The sequence below is a fragment of the Chelonoidis abingdonii genome, chromosome 10 (genome assembly GCF_003597395.2).
Source record: "Chelonoidis abingdonii isolate Lonesome George chromosome 10, CheloAbing_2.0, whole genome shotgun sequence".
In the NCBI taxonomy this organism is placed as follows: Eukaryota; Metazoa; Chordata; order Testudines; family Testudinidae; genus Chelonoidis; species Chelonoidis abingdonii.
This window is the reverse complement of record NC_133778.1, coordinates 54948343-54976213: the sequence shown is the minus strand read 5'-3', so window position 1 is coordinate 54976213 and position 27871 is coordinate 54948343. Positions and strand designations below refer to the sequence as shown.

The 27871-nt window shown below is 39.5% G+C and overlaps 2 protein-coding genes across 10 annotated transcripts in view; one reads left to right on the top strand and one right to left on the bottom strand.

Annotated features, from left to right (window-relative positions):
• The window catches only part of ORC4 (origin recognition complex subunit 4), a 59590-nt gene extending 52339 nt beyond the window's left edge, over positions 1 to 7251 (bottom strand). For 2 of the 5 annotated variants that reach the window (XM_032791756.2, XM_032791759.2), the window contains exon 1: positions 7086 to 7219. The gene's annotated coding sequence lies outside the window, so the exon portion shown is untranslated. Of the gene's footprint in view, positions 1 to 7085 lie in introns of all 5 variants that reach the window. The other 3 variants (XM_032791755.2, XM_032791758.2, XM_032791754.2) reach the window with 2 other exon arrangements.
• A 135-nt stretch (positions 7252 to 7386) lies between these two features.
• The window catches only part of MBD5 (methyl-CpG binding domain protein 5), a 265451-nt gene continuing 244966 nt past the window's right edge, over positions 7387 to 27871 (top strand). For all 5 annotated transcript variants that reach the window (XM_075070237.1, XM_075070238.1, XM_075070239.1 and 2 more), the window contains exon 1: positions 7387 to 7955. The gene's annotated coding sequence lies outside the window, so the exon portion shown is untranslated. The remainder of the gene's footprint in view (positions 7956 to 27871) is intronic.

Sequence of the window (27871 nt, the reverse complement as noted above, 5' to 3'; positions counted from 1 at the left end):
CTGCACTTGCTCAGCCTGTAGTTGAACAACTCCTGACTACTGTTCAGGCTGCCTGTGTATGGCTTCAAGAGCCATGGCATCAAGGGGTAGGCTGGGTCCCCCAGGATAACTACAGGCATTTCAACATCCCCAACTGTTATTTTCTGACCGGGGAAGTAATTCCCTTGCTGCAGCCATTTAAATAGAGTAGTGTTCCTGAAGACGCGAGCATCTTGAACCCTTCTCGGCCATCCCATGTGGATGTTGGTGAAACGTCGTGATCCACCAATGCTTGCAGCACCATTGAAAAGTGCCCCTTGTGGTTTACGTACTGGGTGCCCTGGTGCTCCAGTGCCAAAATAGGGATATGGGTTCCATCTATCGTCCCCCGACAGTTAAGGAATCCCATTGCAGCAAAGCCATCCACTACGACCTGCACATTTCCCAGAGTCACAACCTTTCGTAGCAGCAGCTTAATGATTGCTTTGGCTACTTGCATCACAGCAGCCCCCACAGTAGATCTTCCCACTCCAAATTGATTCCCGACTGACCGGTAGCTGTCTGGCGTTGCAAGCTTCTAGAGGGCTATTGCCACTCGCTTCTCAACTGTGAGGGCTGCTCTCATCTTGGTATTATGGCGTGTCAGGGCAGGGGAAAGCAAGTCACACAGTTCCATGAAAGTGCCCTTACGCATGCGAAAGTTTCGCAGCCACTGTGAATCGTCCCACACCTGCAAAAATATGCGGTCCCACCAGTCTGTGCTTGTTTCCCGGGCCCAAAATCGGTGTTCAATGGCTAGAACCTGCCCCATTACCAGCAGGATCTCCAAAGCGTAGGGGCCCGTGGTTTGAGAGAATTCTGTGTCCATGTCCTCACCACTCTCATTGCAGGTCCTGGTTCAGCACAGACTGCATGAGAATGCGCGAGGTGTTTACAACGTCCATGATTGCGGTCTTGATCTGAGCAGGGTCCATGCTTGCTGTGCTATGGCGTTTGCACAATTCACCCAGGAAAAAGGCACGAAATGGTTGTCTGCTGCTTTCACGGAAGGAGGGGTGAGGATGTACCCAGAACCACCCACAATGATTTTTGCCCCATCAGGCACTGGGATCTCAACCCAGAATTCCAAGGGGCGGGGGAGACTGCGAGAACTATGGGATAGCTACACACAGTGCAATGCTCCAGAAATCGACGCTAGCCTCGGTACATGGACACACACCGCCAAATTAATGTGCTTAGTGTGGCCGCGTTCACTCGACTTTATACAATCTGTTTTACAAAACCGGTTTATGTAAAATCGGAAGAATCCCGTAGTGTAGACGTACCCCAAGATGCAGTAGATAGGTCAACAGAAGAGACATAGCTATACCAACATAAATTCCTAGTGTAGACCAGACCTTATCTGACAACAATCTGAAGACAACATTCAACTATTTCTCTCATTCAGCACTGATGCAACTACTGCCACTAACAGGATACTAGTATGCCTACACCAGATGGGCTCTTGGATGGGTACCATGATGGCAGATGAAGTCATGTTGATGAATACAAAGTAATGCACATTGGAGGGAAAAAAATTGAACTAAATTAACTATTACTCAAGAAAGGGACCTAGGCATCGCTGTAGACAGCTCAGTGAAGACAGTTCAATTTACACCTGTGGTAAAAAAACTGACAAGATGTTAGGATGCATAAGCACTGAAAACATAATGCTATTATAAAAATCTCTGGATTAGATGAACTATGGATCCCATACAAAGTTGCATAAGAATTGGCTTAATGTAAGTTCTCCTTTGTGCTTTCAGCCCAAATCTTTTTCTTTATTACATGACAAAGTAACACAAGTCCTGCTGACTTGTCAATTACTCATCGAATGCACTTGTTGTTAATTTGCTCCCCAAATGGCTGTAGTGATTTTAAAGCCACTTTTTTTTATATTTTAATCTAGTAACTTGTCATGAGGGCACAAACAACTCATAAAAAGGTTATAAATTTGTATATGTATTCTATGTTGCGATTACACTACACCAGGAATATCCTCATTATAAATCAGTTTCACTCTATCGTCAAAGTCAAATTTTCTATTATATTTTACCTTTCAAGAAGAATCTTGTTCTCTAGTTACCTTTTAGTAAGGCAGAACACCTCTGTGGACAACTGTCAGTACAGATCTTGACATACATTTTAGTGAAGAGTCTATTTCCAATGTACATGGGGGTCACTTTTAAAGGCACAATAATTTAAACTATTTATATGGAGAAACGCATTTCCTATTTCTACTGACAATCTGTCAGTAAGTCATCCCTCTTACTGAGTAGAGTAACAACCTGCACTTTCATAACAAAAAATTAAATATTCATCTAACTTGATCACCAGTTTACTGTAAAAAGACTGAATTCTTCCTCCCTCCATGCCCATATCCTCACCTAAAAATAGAAGCAGCAGCAGATCAATCATAGCAGGTACTCTGAAAAGCTAAGATGCACAGTGAACTCCACTAGTTTAAGATAGAAACAAAAAGAAGGAAAATCTAAAAAGTATGTAGCTTTCTGCAAGACTGGTGTATGCTCAGATTTTCTTTAGTTACAAAGCTTCTTTGTAACATATTAATGAAATTAAGATCTTACACTTGATTTAGCCCTCAGACTGTCTTCTTAATAAATCTGAACTATCTAATCAATTCAGACATACTTAAGTTAATAAATAAAACTCAATGAAAATTAAGTGCTGGAATATAGCACACTCTCACACTTGGCAGGTCTATTGAACTCACTGGATTACATGCTAATTGAGAATAAAAGTAGCAGAATCAGGCCTTGCGTGCATAATTATGTATGTATATTCTCAACGAGGTTAATACTTGATTTCCAGTATACATATTATGAGCTTGATACAGAAATTACTAGGTGAAATTCAATGTCCTGTGTTATACAAATCACGGTGATCCTAATGGTCCTTTCTGGCCTTTGATAATATTGCACAAAAGCTACTAGTCAAAAAGTTTCAAATTACCTCCACTGTAGCTAAAGCTATGTCCACACTAGGAGAGCTTGTATAGTATAGAAATGATATACTATACCACCAAAGTGTACTGTAACAGGGCTCCACCTCCTGCCCCTCTTCCTGGGGCCTGTTTGCTGCCCCTAATAAGGCTCAGAGAGGCTTCAGGGCTGTCAAACACCCATGTCTATTTATACAAGGTTCTCCGGCCACCAGTGTCTATATATAAAGAAATCCTTGCAGGATTAGTCACCTCCTCTACAGGCAGAGGCAGTCTTCAGCTAGGTGGTGTCCAGTTCCCTTCCTGACTGACTTTGCCCTGGCACCTCCTAGCCTTTATAGCTCTTGGCTTGTCAGGCTAGCAGATGTTGCCAAACCTCTTCCATCAGCCCCAATCTCCTTCCCCTGATTGAAGCTGACTGGGCAGGAGCTAATTAGGTGCTTTTGCACCAGCACCCTGCTACAGTATCTACCATGGATGCAGACAAAATAGCAAACCACACTCTGTACCTGTAAAAGCAGTTTTGCCAATGCAGCTGAATTTACGCTACGGCACAGCTGTACCAGCAGAAGTCTGTAGTGTAGACAAGGCACAAACGTCCCTTAATGATATCTACAATCAATAGAGCGTGAATTCAGTTCATCTCCAGGCTCAGAAACAGTTGCTACATGCTCCTCTTCTGAGGGCATTCTGCACCAAAAAGTTAAAAATTCTGCAACTTTTATTTTTCAGATAAATGTGGAGCCTCCAGCATGGCACTGAGGAGAATAGGCCACTGGCTGCACATGGTAGATCACTGTGCAGCTGCCCCCAGGACATGGACTCAGTGGTGAGGCTGCACCCAATCCTGACACATTGCAAGGACTAGCCCTGCCACAGAAACATCCCAGGTCCCTGACCCTCCATGTGGGCAGCCAGGCTCAGAAAGGCAGGATCCAAGCATGGAGGGCTTAGTGTTGGGGGACCCAGGTGTGGGTTGAGAGGGTTCTGTGTGGGGCAATCTGAGTGTGGGCAACTCAGTAGGGAATCTGGCTACAGGGGGCATCTGGATGCGTGGGGTCTTGTTGGGAGGTTCTGGGTGCAATGGTAATGTGACTCTGAAGGGGGATACAGGTGAAGGTGGTTGTGGCTCTCAGCAGAGAAGTCTGGGTTGGGGGACAGAGCTCAAGAGGGAAGTATGGGGAGCTCAGTGGGGGGGTTAGAGATGCTCAGGGAGTGGGGCTCTGTGGTGTGGGGATCCACGTGCAGCTGGTTGGGGCTCGGTGGGGATCCAGGTGTGGGTGGCTCATCGGGGTGGTCCAGGTGCAGAGGGAGTGGGGGTTCTGAGTGGGAATGAGGGCTGAGGCTCAGCAGGAGGATCTGGAAATGAGGGGGTCTGGATGCATGAGGGTGGGTCAGATGGGGGAGAAGTTCTCTGTATGATGGTCAGGGGGAGACGAATTTGCAGAGCTTCCTGCAGCCGGGGAAGAAATCGGGGGGGTGTCTGACCCAGCCCCAGATGCCATACAGGGGAAAAGAAAATCCTACCCTCCCCAGCCCAGCCGGGACTAGCAGCTAAGCCTAGTACAAGGTAGGAGCCACCAGCAGGTTTTCCCCATTCCCGCCTCCTGCCCCACAGTGATTTCTCTCTCTGCCAGCTGCCCTTGACACCTGAAACATACTGATGGCGACGGTCACATGACTGAACTTTTGGCTTCCTTTTGCTTCCCTGCCAGAAAGTCTTTTTTTTTTTTTTTTTTTGCAGGTAAGCGAAGAAATCTGTGGGGAACATAAATTCTGCACTTTACTCTCCCAGGAGTAAGATTCATATGCCTGACATTTTTCTGAAGCTACTATCATGCTTTACAGAATTTCAGCTTTCACAAAAAAAAAGTCTAAGTGTTATGGCTGCATCGAATGGCTCAGATTTTGAGCCAAGAAACCAGCAAAGATGTCTGTGGGTAGTCTTCAGTGGACAGCTAACTCTGGGTTTTAGCCCTGACATCCTTACCATCCACCCAGAAAACCATCTGACCAGGCTTCGGAGGCGCTTTAAGCCTGTGCTAGCTTACATGGCTGGATGCCAAGGTCAGTATCCGAAGTTTGGCTGAAACATGCCCACTCTGCAATGAGGAAGCTGGTAAAAATCAAAGTCACTCTGCTGACAGTCCTACCATGCACATCCCGCAGTTCCTCATGAGGGTCAGGCAAGTTGTACAACTGACAAGGAAAGAATCCTAGAGCATCTCAGCACAAAGCAGCATGGGCTTTGATCCCAGATATACACCAACAAGTGCAGAAGCAATGAGGACATAATATTACAGGTAGCGATTTGCTATGGGGATGCTCACAAATGGACTAGACTAACCATCATGCCAATCACCCAGGTTAATAGTGCAGGGAAGACTTATCTTATGTGACTCAAACAACAGTAGCTCCTAAATATGCAACCTGCCCTAACCTCTTCCTTTCGTTAAGGTATTACAATTTCATTTGTCATAAGAAAGGAAAAGGAATTTTACAGATCTGTAATGACTCATTTTGATGCTATAAGTGGTTAGCATTTGAGAGAGGACCCTCAATTACTTTAATCCCAAAGAACCAAATGCAATCAAAGAAAGTTTAGTTGAGTCCATCAGCATACATCTACACTAGCGAGTTTACAGCAGTGACACTGCCAGATCACTCCTGTAGCTGCCCTATGGTAGCAGGGGTGAACGCTCCACTTGACATAATAAAACTGCCTCCTTGAGTGGCAGTAATCTCTGAGGAAGAAGCTCTCCTGCTAACAGTTCTGTATAGTCCAGTGTTCCTGCTGGTATAATTTATGTCACTCGGGCGAGGGAGAGGTGGTTTTTTACACTCCTGAGCAATTTCAGTTATACCGACAAAAGTGTTAGTGAAACAAAGCCTAAAACTAGCTTAGTGTAGTGTAGGCATGGCTGAAAACCCACCAAACGGGAGCCTAGCTCAAAGAGCCCAGTAGAACTCTCACAGGATGCACAATCCACAGTGATTGTGGCTTCTTATTCTGGTGATCCACATGCGTGAAGTTTGGAAAAAGTACCCCCACCTTTTTTACACCCTAATTCTGCCTTTGTTGATCACATTAACTCACACTAACATACATGATCCAATTTTTAAGGGCACTTATTTATGTTCAAGATAAGGAAATTATAACCACCTCTGCAAATAAAATTAGCTAATTCAATTTTTCACAAATTTAGTTCGAGGTATTGTAATCCCTTCAATTGTAAAATTGCAAGAGCTTTCATCTTCAGTGCCTAAGAAAACTAGTTGTAATGTTAAAGAGCTTCGTGCGACACAGCTTCAGTTCGTTTACAAAAAGTAGAAATACAGCAAAGTCCCAATCACTTAAGCAATAACTATACTGCTCACAAGAAAAATAATAATAGTAAATAAATAATAATAATAATAAAGAAGTGCCTTTGACCAGCACAAGTAAATGCCCAGGAGCAGAATTAAGCTACATTAAGTTCGAGTTAAAGTCTGATCTTTCTTCTAAAGAATTCCCCAACGCATCCCCTTGCAACACAGAAGGCGTCAGCATCTGTAAGCACGGAACAGGAGAGTTTCAAGGGAAAGCGCTCTGGAAGCGGACACACACCAGACACCAACGCGGCTCTGTTAGGAGGTCACTGGGGACGAACTGCGGCGACTCAGGTTTTTTCCCAGAGCAGGTAACCCGGGGTTACTCCCAAAACCAAGCGCGGCCACCCGGATCAGCGCCGGGCTCACTAGGCAGGAAGCGCTTGCGGTGCCTTTCAGCGGCGCCGGCAACAGTCCACGACGCCCCGTTGGCGCGCGACGCTCTTCCTTAGACCTCAACTCCGATTCTCCATGAGCATCACCCCCGCCTCGCGCTGCCACAGGGCCCCAGCGCCCCGGGGCAGGGCACCGGCAAGCGGCCTTCCCGCCGTATGACACTTGCCCCTAACGAACGGGGGGCGGGACACAGCGCGGCCAGGGGGAGCCTGCCCCAAGAGACCCCGCCGCCCTCCGCGCGCACCAGGTCAGAGCTCCCACCCGCTCTCCCCTGCCAGGTCATGTCACTTCCCTCCACTGCCCTCCCACCCCCGTAGCCCCGCTCCCGCGGAACCCTTACCTAGATCGGCTCCGCTCGCCCCCTCCCGCCTCCACCTGAGCGCGTGGTTCGGACTCCAATGGAGCAACCCTCCTCTTCGCCCGCTAGTCCCTCAGAAACCTTCCCAGCACCCCCCGCGCGCATCGCTCCAGGTCACATGCCGATGACGGCACCACCCACTCCTCCCTTCCCCCCGCCCGCTCTTGATTCGCCTCAACTCTGCCCTCTTTACGCCCGCCCACTCACTTCCGCTCCACTTCTCTCCCCATCCCGCAACTTCCTTTCCCTCGACGGCATCTCCTTCCGGGTTCGCCTACCGCGCGGTGTATTGTGGAGAGAAATCTCCTTCCCTCCCCCCTTCAACCCACCGAGCCCCCTTGGGGCGCATGCGCAGTAGCAGCCTCCCATCTTTCTCCCAGGCAGAGCCAGAGCCTCAGCAGAAGCAGCAGCAGCAGCTGATGATGAAGAGAGAGGGGGAGACTGGGGGACCTTTTATTTATATTGTTAAAGGGACAGAGCACTAATTCCATCTTGAATTGGTGTGTATGGAGGGGGAGGGGGTTGGTGTGAGGAGCCTGAGTTTCTCCCTCTAGCCCAGCCCAGCTAGAGGATCTCAGGGAGACACAGGGAGAGAAGGAGAGTTTCTTCCCCCCCTTGGCCGTCAGATAAGAGAGAAAGCGACCAAAAGCCTCTTAGCAACACAGCCTCTTCTCTCTCTGCTAATGCTGCTTGGCCCTGGCTGGAAACACCTCACCACACACACACACGAGCAGCAGCCAGTTCACCAACTCCCCCACCCCCTGCTCTCCCCTCCTCCCCCTTTATTACCCTTTGTGTGTGTCTCTTTCTCCACTGCTCCAGGGAAGGGAATAAAAGTGGGGTGCAGCCAAGGTAAGTGTGTTTGTGTGTGGGGAAGCAATACCTCCTCCCAGCTCTGCCTCTCGCTCTAGGGCAGGCAGTTTTGGGGGCTGGGGGTTGGGAAGGTGTTTGTTTTCTGGATCCATCTTTTAGCTTTGATGATAGTTTGATTGTTTACTGGTTTGGCAAAGTGGTTTATTTTTCCTGCGCCAAATGAAACACTTCAGTTTTATGTCTTACTCTAATCTTCATGCCCCTCTTTGGGCAGAAGATACTGTAGTGTTCATATCTGTCACTTTTTATCACTGTTTGAGGAAGTGGAAACCTTTCTCTGTGTCCTGCCTCAGTTTTATTTATTTTTCAGTTAATGAAGAAATGTCATGGAGTAGATGATGATCAAGCATTGCTAGTGGTACCCTCAAGTGTGTTCCAATAGCTCTCTCTTTTTGGAGCTGCTTCTGATTTGGGGATTTGCTGTTTCTGGGAGCTGTATTTGTCTTTTGGTTTTCATGGGTAGTTGTCTTTTTTATAAATAGTTTTTCTGTGTAGAGAAGTAGGTGAAGTATTAAAAGGTGTTTGGGCCAAGGTTTGTTTTATTTATGGTTTCTTTCAAAAGTGCTTGGATTTCATATGTCAAAATAGGAAATTCAAATGACAAAAAGAATAATATGGAGCTGGAAACACTTTGGAATTTATCATCTGTCTTTGTTTTGTGTAGTTGCATGTTGCCATTGTTAACAATCTGAATAAATAAATATAGTTACATAATCATTAAGGCCCTGATCCTACAAAAATTTATGTACTTACTTTACTTTAAGCATCTGAGGAGTCCCAATATGGAACTACTCTAATATATAAATATTAGCAAGATCAGGGCCTATGCAATAAATCATCTCAATACTTAGCTAGAGTAAACAGTTAGCTCCTGTTAAAATTTTTATGTTAATTTTTTTTTCATGGTTTTCTGATAGGAAGGCCAAACCTGTCCAGCAGTATTTGTGCTGCACTAAATAGTTATCTGGCTTAGGTACCACTTTCAGTTTTAACTAACCAGTTTTTTATTAATGTAAGATTCACATGTCAAAAAAATCTGAGTTTTGTACGACTTAGGATGACAATAAAACTTCTGAATATATTTTCAGGACAACATCAGAAAAGTCCTTTTAGAGTCATAAGAATCTAGAAGAAATAATTTAGGAGCTAATGATAAACTGGTTTTATATTTCAATGTCATCTCTTTTACAAGGACACTTGTTTTAAAAAACACCGTTGTCTGCGAATAATTTGTGTTTGTTTTTCATGTAACTGTCTTTAAAAAAGAGAACTATGTGCTATTAATTTAGTAAATAATGCAAGGTATTTCTGAACTGTGAGGTAGGCCAGGGATTGTGCATTTCAGTGGGGCATCTCAGCAAAATGGGATTCAGCTTCATATATGCATCTTTATCCTGTATTTGAAGAGGAATACACAAAAAAGCCTTCACTTGTAAATGCTTATGTATCTCTTATCCCATAATTTGCATCAGCAAAACATATTTTGTGTGAAGTAGCAATATCATGATCAAGTTGGCAATATGAAAACAACAATTTGATCAGGTTGGAAAGAATTGTAGGAAAATAAATTTAGAAGGATACTTGACAAATATTGTTAGAAGAGATTGGAGTAGCAAATGTTACTATAGTTCGGTAGAATTGTCTTTCTTTTAGTTTTCTATTTCGCTTCTGAAGACAAAACAACTTGCTGTATTCAGAATTATTTAAAAATCAAATTTGTAAAGTAATATTTCTTTTAAAGATCAGCAAATATGTATAGGTGCTCATTCTTGAGAAACGTGGTTGTCTGTTTATTTTACTACAAGCAACAGTGGAAACACACAGCTAAAAGCTTATCCAGGAATAACATTTTCTTCATGTTTCATACTAACCTGCTATCCTGTAAATAGTTCTTTTCTTACTCTGAGTTACCATTGATGTGTTTTATCTGCACATATAAACCTATATACTATGTTCAAGATTATGCCCCCAGTATCAGTGTTATTTCAAGTCCGTCTGCAATTTGTTGTGCAAACACAGATATTCAGATGGATAACTTGTTATTTATTACATAGGGCAACACTTTCTTTACTGGTTTAATGTTAAAAAATAAGTAAATTGGTTTCTCAGTAAAAAAAAAATGAGTAAAATTTCTAAAATCCCAGTTTTGATTTGTTAACCCAATATCTTGACAGATTCTTCTCCATAGAGTGGAACTATGTTTGAAACCTTAGCTTGCTTAGGCTCTGATCCTACAGTCAGGTCTCTGCTGGCAGACCATCACTGATTTCACTGAAGCTTATCTTGTGGAATATAGGTCCAAGGCCTTAGATGATAATCCGTTCAGAGCAGGGACAGTCTATTTCTGTGGCTTATAGTACACCATACTGCAAGAAGGCCTTAACTCTAATAGGGCTTTTCAGGATGCTGCCATAATATGAAATATTTAATAATTTTCTAAGACCTGCATCTGTCAACTGGAATTATGGGAAACTGTTAGGAACCAACAATTATTACTAAGTAGCAATTTTTTTGTTCTGTTTTTAAGTCTTTATGCTAATATCATAGGAAAATATTCAAGATTTTTTATTGATATTTTTTTTTTTAGGCATTGAGGAACATTTATGTATTTTTCCCTGTTGCTTAACTGGATCATTTGTATATCCAACATTAGTAATTATTTTTTGTGTCTCTTATTCATTTTCTTTACCAAAAATATATATATGGAAAGTTAATTTTGAATTTATAAGGAATCTGCAATAACTATATTTAGGCTATACCAGATTAAAAACAAGGAAAACATTTAAAGATCTTATTCAGGCCAGACCTGTACCTCAATATTTTTAAATTAAAATAAAGATCAGCATGCTTACCTAAAATAACTAACAAACCAATAAACTTATCACAAAGTTAGCACTGGATAAGCAAGAAAAGACAGATAATTTTTAATCAGGTATAAATGCTTTTGTAAAGCAGTGTTATTGTTCCCCTTAAACAAAACTTGTTACCTTTCTCCTGTCCTGACCCTTGCTCTCTTCATTGGGAGTTTAGTGTTCTCTGCATCTCTTAGGAAAAAACGAGCCTTTGTGGGATCATTAACAACTTTACTAACAAAAAACTGTCTGTTTTATTTTTCACTCAGGCTTTTTGTTACTAATCTGTCAATAGACTGTTCACTATATTCTTCACAGTGATTTTATGTATGGGAGATCAGCATTCAGGAACTCATTGCTTGAACACAGCCAGTAACTACAATGTTAGCTTGTGAATCAGCATTAAGTCCTTGACCTCACTCCTGCAAGCTACTCTTTGGTGGTATACCCTTGTGCTCATGTGGAGTTCCATTGACTTCAGTGGGGCTTCATGCAGTGTAAGAGCCCACAAGTGCAGTTCTCAGAATAGGGGCCTTGGTTATAAATGGCCTCGGGTAAAATTTTCAAAAATGCCTACATCTCATTTTCAAAGTGACTTATAGATGCTTAGAAGCCAAAATCTCATTGACTTTCAATGAGACTTAGGAGATAAGAGCTTAAGTTACTTTGAAATTGAGACTTGGGCCCTTAGTCACAGAGGCTTTTGAAAATGAATTCCCCAATTTTGGTTTCATTGAAATCAGTGAGAGTTTTGACAGTCACTTCAACAGGAGCAAGACACAGCTCATAATAGAGAGCCTTCTTTACTTTTCATTTGTTAGTGTCTGTAAAAAAAAAAAAAAAATATTTCAGTTTGTTACCTGGATTAATGTTACTCATACAGCTGCCAATAAGGTTAATTTAGCCTGTATAAGAACAAAATACACATTATTTATTAAAAGGAACATGGAATGAAATTGTACAAAAAGGTTGGAGCCTCAGATCTACTTTCCTGTAATACATAGGGGGTTTCAGTGTTTAAGTACAGTTAATTGTGCTAATATTTTAACTAACTTTAGCAGTTATGACCACAAATCATTCTTTGATTGTTAATTACATTTATATAGTATCTATTTTTAGATTAACCACCTAAAAGTGAGAGGGAGGTTCAGACCTTATACTCATGAATTCATTAGCTTCTTTGCTCATGCTGCCTAAACAGAGTGAAGTGTAAGATAATTATGAAGTTGAGTGTGTATGCATGTGTGTGTATACAAATACATCTTAAATTATTCTTAATCTAATATCTGGTTATGCTGGCTGAAGTTTGTTTTTTTTTGAAAAGGAACTGTATGGCTCAGGGAGTTGATAATGGAGTACATCTAGATTGTTGACTTGAATCCAGCAAGAGGAACCAAAGTCACTATCATGTGATAACTAATCATTGACCTTTCTGAAATGTGTTGACCATCTCAGTTCAGCTCCTAGATGACAGATGTCCACATCACAAAAATCTCCATTACTTCCTATCTTTCTCATCTGAGTGGAAGGTGGCGTGAATGCCCCTTTCATCCTAGAGGCGGTTCATCTGAAATAGGATTGAGGCACATTGTCACGACAGTTCAGAGAAGTTCTTGAATTGCTGGTACTACTTCAGTTTTGTGGAGAAAAAGAGGATTCACCCTGTCAAGTTGGCACTCTTTTCATGACCACTAATGTCTTTAAAAACTGAATAGGTGATATTTTTGAAATTCTTTTAGAAGTTTATATTAATTTCCATTAGAACAGAAAATAAAGGATTAATTCATTTCTCTGGGATTGAGATGTGGAATGCACTGTTATCATTTTACTATAGCAGAGTTAATTTTCCTGTACAGAGATGATTTAAACATAACAGTACAGTAAGTTTAAAAATGTTAACACTATTGCTGGTAACTAAGCCCTGCAGAGCTGATTATTCGTTTTATTTGGTTTATTCCAGAGTGAGAGGAGAGTCAGGTACAGTATTTTTAAGATTAAAATTCTCAGGTTTTCAGACAGCTGTAGATTTTCATCAACCTAACCATTTAAGTCAGAAGTTGCTTTTGTGATTTATCAAAGAACTTTGCAATTATTTGAAATGAAAATTGAAGCTTCAGTTTTAGGGTCTTTCAGTCATTGCATAACTAGCCTAGCTGCTCTGAGAGTGAAGAGAAATTCCCAAGTGGGGGAACCAGAACAGTTGTCAACTGTTTGTACAACAAATCCTTCTGAATCAAATGGTGATATTCTCAACATTTAAGTAAAGAGAAGCTTGCAATAATGTTGCGACACACGTTGCTGCCAAAGGAAACAAATGTAAGGATAGCTAAGAGAAAAATAGAACTGATCAGTATAATAGAATTTAAACATAAATCTATATAATAAATGTGATTAGTTTTACTATCTTCATTTATAATACTTCATTTTTTCATAGGTTGCAATGAAATTTTTATTTGCCGATAATTTTAATTAATAATTTTAAGCTACTGTGGAGTATTAATAACTTTTGCATTTTGTTTTACTTTAAATGAAGTATGTATGCATATGTACAATTCTTGATCCTACAAGGACTTATACCTAATTTTACACATCCCACTGAATGCACATGCTTATGTCTTTGTAGGATTGTGGCCATACTAGGTACCAGCTACATCAACAACTGATGTATTTCAGCTCTTTCTTAGATATTCTTACTACCAATTATGTGATTGAGATTAACATACATTTAACAGTTTTAAATAATGTCTAAGGCTCTCATCCTGTAGAGCCTTATGGATGTGCTCAATTTTATTGACTTGAGTGAGATTTCTTATCTGTGTGAAGTTAAGCCTGCAAGTAAATCTTTGCAGGATCAGGGCCTAAAATCTTTTAACTACTTTCTTAATAGAAGGAAGAATTTTTATGTATGTAGTGCTTTTACTAAGATAACATCATGTTATAAAAAGTAAATGAGCAGAGTAATCCGTGACGAAGGTTATAAAGTTTTCAGATGTTTGTGGCAAACTCTGGATTTTGTCAGTACAGAATTTCCTGTTTGAGTGTTACGGAGTTCCACTATGGCATAGGAAGGTTGTTTCATGGGATAAAACGTGAGTTTTGTTGGACAGTGAAGATTTGAAAAAATGGAAGTGTAGATTTAAATTGATAATGACATATAATTTAAGTATGTTGTACTTGACTCAGTCTAGTTTTGAAATAATTTCTTATTTCAAATAGTGTTATGTTCATATTTAAAAGTTTGATAAAACATTCCATTTTGAAGTATAGAACAAAGCATTTGAAAAATGTTCTGTTTTGCAGTGCTCTTTTGAAAAGTTTTATTTAAGTTTTGAAGGATTAGATCAAGTTTCTCCTGGATAGTCCTGATTGGAAAACTTAAATCATCTTTCTCACAAAATGAAATATAATCAAACTCCAGTTTAGAACTCTCTTAGTTTTTTGTTTGTTTTTTTAAATTCTTACCTTTAATGTTTCAAAATATTTTCCTTCTTTTAACATTTTGTCGCACAAGTTCTTGATGAAGGGTTTCTTGGCCATTTTAGAAGCTGTAATCTAGTTAAAAGGTTTGTTTATATTTCCCATCTCTGTTCTGTTGATGATATTAGAATGCAGGCCAGAGCCAGACATCTAACTGTTTGTAACATTCAAACTTCAATTAAAGCTACAGTGTTCAGTTTACTGAATATCAATATGTTCATGCCAGCTTCAAATAATTACCAGGAATTACGGAAGTAGTATGATAGCCTATGGTTCCTTTCCTCCCCCAATACGCTACTCAGAAACTCTATATTTTTTTATTTGTATTTCACACATAGAAGGCTACGTAAATGTATTGGGTTTCAAAAATTTTGGTTCACGCTTGTGGTAGTTGGTGGTATTCAAATATATATATATATATATATTAATATATAATGATTGTTATGAGTCAAGTCCTTTCTGGGGACAAATTTCCACTGACTTGAATAGAAGTTTTGCCTAAGTTAGGATTGCAGAGTATACCTCTACCTCGATATAACACAACCCGATATAACACGAATTTGGATATAACGCGGTAAAGCAGTGCTCCGGGGAGGCGGGGGTTGCACACTCCAGTGGATCAAAGCAAGTTCGATATAATCCGGTTTCACCTGTAACACGGTAAGATTTTTTTGGCTCCCGAGGACAGCGTTATATCGAGGTAGAGGTGTACTTCTTTTTAGCAGATGTCAAAATACATTTAATTTAATCAGCACATAGGCTATAGTCCAAATATAAACTGGCTTTAACTGTTCTCTGATAAGATGACTTAGATCTTCAGAACTATGAAGTCTTTCCTTCTCAATTCAGCATGAGCATATACTGTAGCTCTATTTTTAATAAAGGAGAATTTAACAATTTACAATTAGTATGTTACAATTTTTTAAGTTTATGAATTCATAATATTGATTGTTTTCATTTAATACATTATATTCCAATCTGATAGTGCTGGTAGTGGATTATGTTGTTTTTAAATGTTAAATTGTTGGAATGTTTTTTAAACCAGTAAAATCACTTGCAAAGTGATTCATTCTTAAACTTGCCTATAATTCTGTTCAGGATGTACTGGCTAGTCTGCAGATGCTCTGTTAATTGTGTTTTCATTTGCGGTTGGTATATACTTATAGCATCTCTGTTATGGCATTTTTAAAGAAAATGTTCATTGTAATGTCTTAGATATGTAGAATTGCTTTTACTGCATTTCTATAGAATGTACTTTTATACTGTTGCCGTTATTAATATGGCATCTTCATTTGATCATTGTACTTGATATTGTGTACTAAAGTATATGTATGTGAAATATTTATACTAAGGAGAAATGTAAAAGGCCTGATCTTCTCTCATTGAAGTTGGTGGTACAATATTCATTAACTTAAATGGGAGATTGATCAGGTCCTAAATCTGAATTTTGCATGACTTCTGACTTCAAGAAGTTATTGTAAAATAAACTGTTCTTACCATGAAAAGATCCAAAAAGTAGGGAAGCAGACATTCCATTTATATTAAATAGCAACTACTTAATTTATAATCCATTTAGGAAAATATTCACACTTTGAATATTTAGCTTTGAACCTGTACATAAAATAACGTCTCTGTTCCTCATACTCTCGATAGCTAAGACTGAGAAGTTATTGATCAGTCTTTAGCATTTTTTTGTCATTACAAATATGTATTTGAATTAAATACTGTACTAGGAACTGTACACAACAGTTAATATAATTAATCAATATGCTGTAAGCAGTAAGGAATATAAAAGAAATCAAAGCAAAATATCATTGTAAATCTGGAGTTTAAAAAGTAATTTGTAAGCATTTTTATCCCAGTAAAGTGATAATAGTACACAGGAGCTACCTGTTTTTCATAAATAACTTTTAATTATCAGGATGAATAATGTAATAAATATTCTACACCAAGAAAATAAATTGGTAAACAACCAATAAGGTATTGTTTACACCTAAAGTTTGAAAATTATGAGTATTACTGGTAGTTGAAGTTTATTTCCTACTGAATCAGCACTGGCAAAATGTATGTTTTTTTGTTTTTCAAACCTTGGAACAAAGGTTCAGGTTCATCAAAATGATTCTGAAATACATTTGTTCTTTGGAAAATTTTAATTAATATGACATGCCTACCTTTTTATTTTCTGTTGAAACCAGTGAAATATAAATAAGAATTTGAGTGGTAATTTACAGCTTTTGCTGTTTACAGGAAACCAGTATAGTACTTTATAAACACTAGATTTTCTTATTTATAGTATCTTCTATAGTATCTTTTTAGTATATTTCCTGAGTGATTTTTGGTTTTCTAGTAGAAGAACGGAAATTGAAAAATATTTCACAAACTTCTTAACTGTCACTGTTTTGGTTGAAATAATCAAAGTTTAAATGTAAAGGACATGAATGCAAAGTCATTAATATCTCTCCAGTGACTCATCCTTTTGATGAGTCTACACCTTGAACTGCAAAAGCCTTAAGGAAGGGCACTTCAACTTGTCATTAATTTGGAAGGTATTCCTCTTACTTGAAAAGAAATTATGTTTAAAGCCTCAATGCTGAACCCTAATGACAATGGGATTCCATCTGGGATAGGGATCCTCACGAGTAAATCATAATGCAGGATCAGGGACTCTACCAGTATATCATCATGCAACTTTTCTGCAAGGAATTGCATGCTAGGACAGACCCATTGGTCCATCTAGTCCAATATGCTGTCTCTGGCAGTGGGCAGAATCAGATGTACACAAATTCCAATAGTAATTTGGCTGTTGAGCAGATTGACCATATATATAGTTTCTACCTAATCTCTGTGCCCTGTAACATTAATGTTTGTATCTCTTCCCTTTTTTATTATTATTTTTAGCTTTTGTCATCACTCTCTTAACTCTGAACGTTTGTATTTATGCATATAAATGTCCAGTCCTCTTTTCGCCTTGCGAAGATGATTATCTTAAGTGCTTGTATGTTCCCCATTATTGTGATATCTGAGCATCAAACTTTAACTCGTCAAGTGACGCAAGGTCTAATATTCAACTCAATTTGTTTGCCTTAACATGATAACTTTAGAGCTCTGCCTCCATCCATTCCAAAATTACAAGGAATCTTCTAGACATCAGTGGGCACAATCCAACTGATTGTGGTGCAGATTGGCACACTGGAAAAGCCTGATTCACAAGACTGCCTCACTCCGCAGGCAAAGGAGTCCTCCTGCCAGCCCCTGTTGCTTCCTAAGTGTATCAGAAGCAGCTACTTAACTTGCTGCATGGAGAAGATTGTCTATAGCCTGGCATCCAACAGAAATAAGTGAACTTTACAGAGAGAGTTTATTTGAGGGTGGGGGAGCAGGAAGCAGAGGGCAAGAGTGGGTGGGTGGAAGCAGCAGGGATTGTATGGGGTGTCAAGAATAGACCTGAGTGGTGTGTGTGGGAGAAAGTGGACTTAGTGATGGGGAGGAAAGCACAAACTCAGAAGGAGAGTGGGTGCAGGTGTGAGGGGAGCAAAGCAGGCATCCTCAAAGGAATGGAGGGTTGAGGAGTGGTGATGATGAGGGAAACAGGGATCTAGACAGCAGGGAGTTGGGTGACTGGGTAGGCATGGCAGAAGATGCCTGGAGTGAAGATGCAGGAGGGGCAGAGACCCAGAGGAGGGGGAATGGAAATGGGGAGGAGTCACACAGCACCTCTATCATGGGAATGGAGAATGAGGGAAAGTGATATGGGGAGAGGGGCATGATGGATGGGGTGGCCAGGGAAGGGTGACACACACACAGTTTGTGGGGGTGTGAAATAAGGAATGTAAAGGAACCCCTGCTAGGTGTAATTTGCTTGGCCCACAAAAGCAGTGAAGGGTGTACCCCCTTGCATGTTTATCCTGACAACACCCTTGTGAGGTAGGGAAGTGCTATTTATTCCTCTATTACAGACTGAGTCAGTAAGTAAATTAAATATGGATTTCCAAGATCCCAGGCTAGCGCTGTCATTACTGGGCCACTTTTTCTTATGGCCTGCTCTTGGCCTCAATGCTGTCTTGTGGCAATGAACTCCACATGCTACTTGTGTTAAAAAATAAAATTCTAGATTTGCCGTCTTTCAGTCTGCATTATTATTGTGTTCTGAGAAGGGGGAATAGATATACAGGAAAACCTCAGAGTTATGAACACTTCGGGAATGGAGGTTGTTCATAACTCTTAACAGAACATTAGGGTTGTTCTTTCAAGAGTTTACAAGTGAACATTGATTTAATACAGCTTTGAAACTTTACTATGCGGAAGAAAAATGCAGCCTTTTTTTTTGTAAGTAGTTCATATTTTACACAATACTGTATTGTATATGGGTTATGTTGGATTTTATTTCTTTGCTTTCTGCTGCTGCTGCCTGATCGTGTACTTCTGGTTCCAAATGAGGGGTGTGATTGACTGGTCAGTTTGTAACTCTGGTGTTTGTAACTCTGCGGATTTAGTGTACCCAGTGTAATTCCTTTGTACTATCCATCATTTTATATACTCTCGCATGTTGCTTCTTTTTTGTCTTCCCTAAAGTACACAGTCCCAATCTCTATTCATATGGACGCTATTTCATATCTCTAAATCATTCTTGTTGCTTGTCTCTGAACCCCTTGTGTTTTTGTTGTATCCTTTTTGAGATCAGGTGATGAGAAGTGAGTACAGTTTTCCAGGTGAAGGGATACCACTGATATAACACTGATCTGACTGTGTAACAATCCACTATTATGCAAGTCTTAGTAAATAATTTGGAAACCTAATAGTTCAGAAATGCACAAGGTTACCAATTATGTGTTCAGCAAAATGATTCTGCTAGAGAATTCAATCACTTAGGCTACGTCTACACTGTGCACCTTACAATGGAGCAGCTGTGCTATTACAGCAACACCGTTGTAAGGTACAAAGTTTACTTTCTCCTGACAACAAAATAAAGCCACCCCCAACAAGAGTCGGAAGCTTTGGCGGCAGAAGAATGTCTCCTGCTTAAGAAGCACTGTCCACACCTAAGCTTTTTGCAATTAATACTTTTTTGTCGTTCATGGGAACATTTTTTCACACCTCTGAGCAACAAAAGTTTTAACGATGAAAGTGCAGTGTAGACATATTCTTAAATACTTGTGATTTTTTTACTACATTCTGACATCTAATAAAATGTAAAGGTCAGAACTTCTAATAGATAGAAAACCTATTTCTGTAATTCAAATATAATGTCAAGATGAAAAGTCAGATTTCATACTTTTTTTAGCTTATCAATTGTATGTATCACTATTAATATTTCTAGGTTTATATGTATAGGGATGCACAGAAGGAATGTGATTCTGTGAGTACAGAGTGCAATATTTTCTAATTGATTAATTTCCAAACAAATTTCATACTGGAAATTTTAAATGTGACTAAATGAACTTTTAAATATATAGCTAATAATAAACAAAAAAAGTAATTTGTTTTCTACTAGGAAAACATGGCTGTGTCATTGCACCTAAGTTGACTTTCTTTATTGTAAACAAAAATTTGCAGTACCCTTTATTTTATGAGTCTGGTAAATATTTGTCAGGTTTGATGCTGCATATGGCCTTGATCCGTTAAAAGGATCTGCAAAGACAGAGGCCTGGTCTCCATTAGGAAATTAGATTGGCATGTTTACATCACTCAAGGGTGTGAAAAACCACACTCTTGTGCACTGCAGTTAAATCAACCTGGCCCCTGGTGTAGAGAGTCCTAACTACCACCAGGTCCGGCTCCAGGCCCCAGCACGCCAAACGCGTGCTTGGGGCGGCATGCTGCGGAAGGGCGCTCTGCTGGTTGCTGGGAGGGCGGCAGGCAGCTCCGGTGGACGTCCCGCAGGCGTGCCTGCGGAGGGTGGAGCATCCGCAGGCACACCTGCGGGAGGTCCACCGGAGAAGCCGCGGGACCGGCGAGCGGCAGAGCACCCCCCGTGGCATGCCGCCATGCTTGGGGCGGTGAAATGGCTAGAGCCGGCCCTGACTACCACCCCTTGGGGAGGTGGACTATGTGTACCAACAGGAGAGGCGCTCTCATCAGCATAGCTAGTGTGTTCACTGAAGTGCTACAGCGGTGTGGTTGTGCTGCTGTAGCATTTTAAGTGTTGACAAGCCTGGACCCTTATTCCTACAGAGATTTCAAATGAGGTCAATGGGACTGCAATTGGGATTAAGGGGTCTACTATGGACCTCTTTGCAGGCTTGGCTCATGTATAGGGCCCTACCAAATTTATGGCCCATTTTGGTCAATTTCACAATCATAGGATATTAAAAATTGTAAATTTCATGATTTCAGATATTTAAATCAGAAATTTCACAGTGTTGTAATTGTAGGGGTCCTGACCCAAAAAGGAGTTGGGGGGGACGATAGTTTGGAAGGTTATTGTAGAGGGGTTGTGGTATTGCTGCTCTTACTACTGCACTGCTGCTGACGGTGGTGCTGCCTTCAGAGCTGGAAGGCCAGAGAGCAGGGCCTGCTGTCCGGGAGCCCAGCTCTGAAGGCAGAGCTGCTGCAACTAGAAGTGCAGAAGTAAGGATGGCATGATATGGTATTGCCACCTTTTTTCTGTGCTTTTGCCTTCAGAGCTGGGCACCTGGCCAACAGCCACCGCCCTCTGGCCTCCCAGCTCTGAAGACAGCACAAGAGTAAGGTTGGCAATGCTGCAACCTGCCCTGTTCCCCCCAAAAAAGTCTTGTAACCCATCCACCCCACCCCACAGCCCCCTTTTGGGTCAGGACCTCAGTTTGAGAAACACTGGTCTCCCCCTGTGAAATTTGTATCGTATAGGGTAAAAGCACACAAAAGACCAGATTTCATGGTCCGTGATGCATTTTTCATGGCCGTGAATTTGATAGGGCCCTACTCATGTGTTAGTAACATATACCATACAGTTGTTTTTTCGCCACCTGAACCAACTTTATGGGTTTGCTTAGCAAACATGAATTAGAACTGTTTTTCTTTCTCAAATATTGAAGGATATGTCCTACAAAAAATATATATATATAAAATATTTATATTTATACACACACGCACAAAAATCTTGATAGGATGGAGAGAAGCTGGATAAAGATTTTGATAAAGTAATCACAACCATAGTTATATAATGGGCAGGAACTGATTGTGATGTGGCAATGTAAAGGAAGACTTATAACTTTCTGTTTTTTTAAACTAATAATCTTTCAGTTTGACATGGTAGCCAAAAACATGGCCTGTGCTATGAGGCAAAATACCTCAACGATGGAATAAGTCCCTTTGAAATAACATAGGTTTTGTTCATTTTTGCAATATTCAAATAATAACAAAATTTTAGAGGGAATTAAATACAGATATAAAGCTTGGATGTACTGACATATAGGGAAAAACTAAAGGAACTAATATGTGGAATTTGAGTAACTGACAAACAATGTGCTTGGTAACTGTTTTCTGCATGCCTTGAAATTGATGGCCAACTAAATTAATTTATAAACACCTGTGGGGGCTGGCTTCCTGGGGATTTCTTTCAGTGCTGACTGAAGCCTTGGAATTACCTTAAGACAAAATAATAAAATAAGTGATTATTTTTCATTGGCTTCTACAGGAGTGGGCCTAAATGAGTGGGATGATTTTTAATATGGTTCAGAAAAGAATAATTGTAGCTAATCGAATAAAATTGAGTGATAATTTAGAATTAACATAAAGAAAAAGTTTTTAACAATAATATAAATTTGATTTACAGAACAGTGGTGAATTCCCATTGCTGGAGCTATTCAAACTTATGTTCTGAAAGAATTTTTGGGAATGTTTTTACTCAGAAATAATTTTGCTTTGTTAAAGAAATAGGCTTAATAATTTTGTAATGGATCTTTTGCATCTCTACATTCCATATTTAATACATTTTAAAAAATGTTTTACAAAACTCTTCAATGCCTGTTTTTTGTCTAAGTTCCAAGAACATCATTCGTGCTAGTAAACTTAACAATCTGGTTCAGTTTTACTAGATGTGTGCAAAACTGGATATGGGGTAAATCTGTTCAATCCATTTAAATAATGTTATTTTAAAAGTAGCAATAAGCTCATTTGTGTCAAAAAAAATAGTTATACCTTTGTGTTTTCCCTATGGCTCTGCCTTGAATGAACACTATGTTCATAGATACTTTTGTCAAGGTATTAAATGAGCAAATTCCCATTTTACTTTCTTTTGCATTTTTTGTAGCATCATGTAGATGGGGACTTTGATGACTGCAGATTCATGTATAAAAATAAAACACACTATAGGGAAAAATGCCTCTCTTGGCCTGAAATACCAGTGGTATGGTTAGTACCTATAATGTATGTGAACTCTGATGTCACTGAATAACTTCCTATTCTCTTCACATACTGCTGTCAAAACTGAAGGGAAATTCTAGAGGATCCAGTTTGATTTTTGTTAAAATTTGTATTTAAATACAAGTGAAAAATATACTGATTTTCTGTAGCTTATGTTTCTCATTCTGATTCTTAAACAAAAGTGTTCAAATTTTGCATGGCTTGCGTGTGCTTATTTAAGAAGGTATTCTGCACCTCATTCACACTAAAAACAGTATAAAGGGACCTTATTCTAAATGAGAGCGTGTATCAGGGCCCTTATGTAGCAGTTTTTATGTACCCTTATCTATCATGTTCACTAGTGGTGAATATTATAATACATACCTATGTTATGATTTTTGGGTTGCCACTTTAAATACTGGATATATGTTTTTTTAACTGAACTTTAGAATACGCAATGGATAGAATCTGTATGCATATTGATACACAGGTTACTGCTGCCCGAGAACTTCAATAGCTTATGTGTACGCACATTTTTGAGTAGGTAATTCATTCATTATTAGTGTTTCTTTGCCTTTTTGGAATTGCAGCCGTGTTAGATGAGTGCTAAAGTGCAATGTATCTTCCTGTGTGCAGAGCAAAAAAGGGGTTGTGAATTAGGGCTTGTCTACACATAAACTGCCACAGCAACGCCGCTGCAGCTACGATCCTGTAGTGTTTCAGTGAATACACCTGTCTATGCCAATGGCAGGGGTTCTCCCATCAGCATAGGAAACCCACCTCCCTGAGAAGTAGTAGCTAGGTTGATTGGAGAATTCTCTCATTGACCTGGCACTCACTCCACACTGGGGCTTAGGTTGGTTTAACTGCATTGCTCGGGAGTGTGTATTTTTCACACCCCTGAGTGGCAGAATGATACTGACGTAATTTCCTAGAGTACACCAGGCCTTAGACAAAACAACTCTACACTTCTGTATAAGCTGTAAAAACTTGTGAGCAGAGGGTCCAAAGAACGTTTTATAAACAGCCGTAGAATTCCTAAGGCTATTCAATCCATCCTTTCAAGGTCAAAGTGTTTTTATATCCTTTAGATTATTTTTTTTTTTTAGAAAAGTAGCTGTCAGAAGTAGCTTTATAGTTATTGTGTTGAACTGACACTATTGAATTTTATTTCAGCAGATTTTGGTACAAGGAGAAGGAAGAAAACCATAGACTACAAGTAGGGCAAACAAGAAAGTCTCAGGTTATTAAATATTTTCAAGGAAAAAAGGAAGTCATACAGTATGTTTACTGAGACTACTATGTCAGCATTTGGGAGTCCTGGAACAGATTATCTTGAACCAACAGTAGTTAACTATGGACAAGACATGAATGCAGCGCTGTTTGTCCTGTTGGCAAATAAAAAAATATTAACATATTAGACTATTATGAAACTGCATTTGCTTTAGATATCTTCTTGGTTCTTCAGTTCTTGACCTGCAGTGTGATACAAGTTTGAGGGAAGCAGATTAAAGCTCTGAAATAGATATTTGATTAAAATATACTTTTTTTTTGTTTTTAGATATGAATTGATGATGATGGAGAAGCAATTGCAACTTCACAGTGAAGGTCTTGCAGGGCTTTCTGACCTAAATCTCCTTTTCTTCAGATTAAGCCCATTACTTTTAGTCCTACTTTCAGTGCACATAGAGAAGAATTAATCACTATCCTCTTTATAACTGCCCTTAATATATATAAAAACTGTTATGTGCCATGTTCAATCTTCTCTTCTCAAGATTAAACATTCCCTTTTTTTAAACTTTGTAAGTTTTTTGTTTTCCTCTGGAGAGTCTCTAATTTATGCACTTCATTCCTAAAGTGTGGTTGTCATAAACAGATAGCTAAGGGTTAATGTTTCTTTTACCTATAAAGGGTTAACGAAGGGAACCAAACACCTGACCAGAGGACCAATCAGGAAACTGGATTTTTATAGCTCTCTTTTAGCCCAGCATACCCAGGTGACCTGTAAAACAAACCTAAAGAGTTATTTGGCTGCTGCACTGTAGCACTTCTTTTCCATTTGATAATGTCTGAAAACACCAAAAAGTTGTGGTTGGGAGAATCTTGTTGCTTTGTCTGAGGACCATTAAACAATCGAGTCGTTTTTGCATATCTTTGTGCTCTTCTGGGTTGAACCTCTGCCCCTGGAGCCAATAATCGACTTGAGGAAGCCTTTGTCCAGGACTTCCTTCTTCTTGCCTACGCTGCCAGCACTACAGTTAATTTTAAAAGAATACCTTTTTCCCTGATTAGAAACCATTTCACTCTCATATTTACATTCTCAAGCCAATTACACGTTAAAAAAGTCAAGGAATAACATTGTAAAGTATTAGAGGATCATACACTCCTATCCTTCCCATTTAGGGCATATCAGCTGATAAACATTCACATTTTTTCGTTAAGCTTCTCGTTCTCAGTTTCATGGAGGATCATATTACAGTTCCTGTTAGCCATACTGCTTAATTTTTTTTTTTTAAAGTTATTGAATTAAGTGGAGCAGTTAATTTTAAATAGTCTCTGAATTCATTAATATTTGGTATGATGCATGAAGTATACTCAGCGAGTGGAATTTTATTTAAATCAAATTGGTAATTAAGGCTATGATCCTTAAATCACTAGTCCAGGAAGACTTGGATTTAATCATGGATTCTACAAAAAAGTGCACTTTCTTATGGTTGTTATAACTTTAAACTTTCCTTCACAGACTCCGAGATTACTCAGTTTCCACTTTATACGAAGTTCACACTAATACATTTTAAACAGTGATTTATTTGAAAACTTTTCAGATTGTTTTACAACTTTATCAGAAAATGAATGACTTGTTTATATATCATTTTACGAAAAGGTAATTGAAGCAGGAAATATTGATGAGTTATTGGGGTGAACTACTCCATAGATCAACAGGGTTAAGCATTAATATTTGGAGGATTTTCTTGCCATGCTGTCATTAGAGGAGTAAAATACTAGAGGACATTTACATTGTTTTATTAATTAAACCAACAACGTTATGCTATTTACTGGATTTTTTTTCTTACCAACATTATATTTTAAAAACGCATACGAATTTTTGAATTTAACTTTAAACATTCAAGGATTTTTTCAATCAGGTTTGTTTTTGTTGCTTTGTTTTACTAAAATAGTAATGAAATTAATTTTAAAAAAATGTCTTACTCATATCTGGGAAAGAAAAACAAGCATATTCTGCTTTTTCATGGGCCCCATAACGTTTCTTCCATTTGGAATCGAATTCGTCAAAGGAAGAAGATATTCATTCTACAACTGCAGAAGCAAGCTGCTGCTGTTAAAGTGAATCATCACTTCAACAATCTCTGATCCATGTGCTTAAGTGACTTTCTCCAGTTTCATTGTGGTGATTTCTTTAAACATTCATCAGCAAACCACATTTCTTCCGAAATGGTTCAACCTTAGCCGCTGAAGTTTTTTAGCTGGCCATTATGGAGGAATTATTCGCTGGATGGCCATGTGCATAACCAGCTCGTTTCTTTAGCAGTTAAGGGTTTTACCTCGGTATGATATTGCGAACATTTGCAAGATGAGCTGGAGCATAGTGCTTGTCTCGTTATTTTTTTAATGTCTCGTGAATTTAACTCTGTTCATTGCTAGTCTCTTTTTTCAGATCTCACTGCAATTACTTCAAATATTCACTGTGATGAGCGAATAACACAGTATTCCCTCGCTGGTCATTATTTCCCTTTGTGGTAAGACTCAGGGCTTCTGAGTCTTGGAGTTCCCCAGAGAAGGTTTTGGGAGACCAGAGAGGGAGCCAAGCCCTGGAATCCTTGGCTGGTGGCAGCAATATCAGATCTAAGCTGGTAATTAAGCTTAGAGGGTCGATGCTAGCTTCTCAGTTATGAACGCTAAGGTTCAAATCTGAGTAGGAAGCTACGACAGTGGTTCCCAAAATTGGACACCGTACTCCAGTTGCGGCCTCACCAGTGCCAACTAGGGAGCAAAAATTCCTACCCATGTCTTACATATGACACACTTATCAGCACACTGCAGAATATCAGCCTTTTTTTTCAACTGCATCACATTGCTGATTCTCATTCAATCTGTATCCACTAAAACTCCCAGATCCTTTTCAGCAGTACTGTCACCTAGACACTTATTCCGCATTTTGTAGCTGTGCATTTGATTTTTCCTTCCTGAGTGAAGTACTTTGCACTTGTCTTTATTGAATTTCATCTTGTTAATATCAGACCTGTTCTCCAATATGTCAAAATCATTTTGAATTCTATTCCTTTCTTCCAGAGTGCTTGCAGTCCTTCCCAGGTGGTATCAACAAACTTTATAAGCGTACTCTCCACTCTGTAATCCAAATCATTAATGAAAATGTTGAATAGTACCTGACCCAGTGCTGACCCTGTGGGACCCCAGTAAATGCACTCTCCCCGTCTGACTGAGAATCATTGATAACTACTCTTGGGCATCCACCTCACAGTAATTTCGTCTAGATCGCATTTCCCTGACAAGGGCTTGCAGTCTGAGATAGAAAGGTAGAAGGCAGAATATATATTGGGAAAACCCAGAGGAGTATTTTGATGGGATTTTCATACTGGTATCTCACTTACTGTAAGTGAGGATGTTGAGATTGATTTGGTTAGCTGAAATGTCTACTATTTAGTCTTATCCACGCTTTTCTTTAAATTGACAGAAAAAGTTTTTTTTAATGTCACTCTTCTACCTGCCAGGGTCCAGCAAGTGACCACAGATTATCTCAGTTGGAAACAGATTGCACTGAGAGAATACTGCAAAAGACAGACTTTCTGTAAATACATCTGTGAGGTGGAGTATACCCAAACTGGGCTTCTCTCACTTCTAAAGGGAAGTACACTTTGGGGGACAGGGGTGGGGCGGTGTTGTGTAGTGTTTTTGTTTTCTGTGAATGAAAATCCTCAAGACCCAGCACTGAAAGAAATTCCTTCCCGCCCCTTTGATTGTATTGAATTTCTTTCTGTCGTAGTCAGGATTCACTCTGTAGGACATCTTAAGAATCTTAAGATGAATCATTTATCCTTCTAAAGTCCTAGTTCTTGGTTCTCAGAATCATCATTGAGTTCCATGAAACACTGATGGTCCAATGGGCTAAAGTTTGAGAACAACCTCTTCTTCTGCCTATACTTTCTCACATTCCACTGAAAAGTGTGTGTTGGGGGGGATGGGGGAGGTAGGTTTTGTATTTTA